Below are 1,910 nucleotides of genomic sequence, written 5' to 3' on the forward strand. Positions count from 1 at the left end.
ACTTGTAATTACTTAGAAGGCACAGAATTGACAAATTGAGAGATAATCTGCGAAAAAAAATCGCGTTCTGGTGGGATTTGAACCTACGACTCCGTATTCGCTAGACCGTAGTATGGTCATTTTTTTGAAGATTCCTTCGGCGTGGTTGTTTTTTTTTGAAAATTTCTGCGGAAGTAATTTCAGTAATTCTTTGGTATTTTTTTCTATGAATTCAATGGTTATTCATCTGAAATTATTTCAGCAATTTCTTTTTCAGTTATTTTGCAAATTTATTAGCCAGATTCATCGTGATTTTTTTTTGAAATTCTTTATGATTCAATTGTATTTATATTAATTGATTCCAAAAACTGCTGAATTTGAAAATCAGTAATTCTCAACTGGTCTTGGTCAAAGAAAATCCTATGAAATTCACGAAAAACCTACTGACAAATTCCCAAAGAAATTGTCGGAACTTTCAAAGTAGGGTGCCTGTACCAGTTATCGCACCACCTAAGAAAAACTATTTCTACAAAAATAAGAAGAAGACCGTCGAATGTAAACAATAAGTCAAATGATTGATTAGTTTTCAAACTTTACAGGAAAAATATAAAAAAGGACATAATTAAATTAATTAATTATCGATTTTTGCGGCTTAACCAGCCGAATGGAAGTTTAACTTTATTCCAAAAGCTAGACTTTACATATACTGGCGTGAGTGAGAAATGGACAAATTGAGGTGAAATCTGCGAAAAAGTTACTCGTCCTCTCGGTGAGACTCGAACTCACGACTCCTACTCACTAGACAGGCGCGTTGCCGCTACGCCACGAGAAGACTCGAAGACGTAGCTGCTAACCTGAATTCAAGTTCAACACAAAATTCCGAGGTTATCTTTTCCACAGATTGCACCCCTTTCGGATGGAATGAGATGTACATCCACACTACGCATATATTGTATATGTAAAGCCTAGGCGAGAGCGCATTGTTTTTTGTGTGTTGGAAGTCCACACACCTCTCATCGACGACTGTGAAAGGAGCCAAAACTACTTTTAGTATTTATTACGGCGTGTGCCAATGATAGGAACCCTGTACCAGTTATGGACACATTTGTTAATTTGGGTTCCACTTCGCACTATTTACATGCATTCCTTATGGGATTTGCCATAACTGGTACACTATGGCGAAATAGGGTGCAAGGAGGCCGAAAAGTTAAGGAAAATGATTTATTTCTACCATAATTTGAGCAAATTGTGAAGTTTGAATGATTGCAATCATCTTTTGTGATCGTGATCTGTTGTTCACGATTTTTTTCTTGTTGATTTGTATCTTTACAGGTTGAAAATCAACTATGACGAATTTGAGGTACTATAGCCATAACTGGTACACTGAGCCTAGTTGCCAAAAGAATTCATATGAGAATTATCAGAGGAATTTCTGAAGAAAATATTACGACTTTTTAAGGAAATTGGCCAAATCCAATCTCAAGATAAATTGCCGAAATATATTCAATAAAAAAAACAAAACAAATTTTGAAGAAATTCTCAAATAACACTAGTTTACAGCATTTTTGAACTCGGTAAGCTGATGATCATTTTTGGTGTAGAATCATGGCCTGAGTTCGAAAACGCGAAGGAAAAAAATTACAGTAGAGCGGAAATTTTTTCGACTTTCCATACAAGGTTGATGATTTGTAATCGATTTTAGTTCTATTTTTAAGCAAAGTCGCTCACTTCAAACATCTCATTCTCCGTAATCAATGCTCCGATTGAACTGAAATTTTTACTGTAACTCGCCTACATATGATATGTCAAATAAACGTCGAGAAAGAATTTTTAAATTGTTTTTTTCTTACTGAAAAAAATACATTTCTTCAAAAATTTTTGGGAATTTTGCTAAAATTTAAGGAGATCGTCCCTAAAACACGCCAATATCT

The 1,910-nt window shown here is 34.7% G+C and overlaps 1 non-coding gene across 1 annotated transcript; it reads right to left on the bottom strand.

Annotated features, from left to right (window-relative positions):
- Positions 1 to 740: 740 nt before the first annotated feature.
- Positions 741 to 811, bottom strand: Trnat-agu (transfer RNA threonine (anticodon AGU)). Its single transcript has one exon. It is a non-coding gene; the product is annotated as a tRNA-Thr (tRNA).
- Positions 812 to 1,910: the final 1,099 nt, after the last annotated feature.

This window comes from Aedes albopictus, chromosome 1 (genome assembly GCF_035046485.1).
Source record: "Aedes albopictus strain Foshan chromosome 1, AalbF5, whole genome shotgun sequence".
Taxonomy (NCBI): domain Eukaryota; kingdom Metazoa; phylum Arthropoda; class Insecta; order Diptera; family Culicidae; genus Aedes; species Aedes albopictus.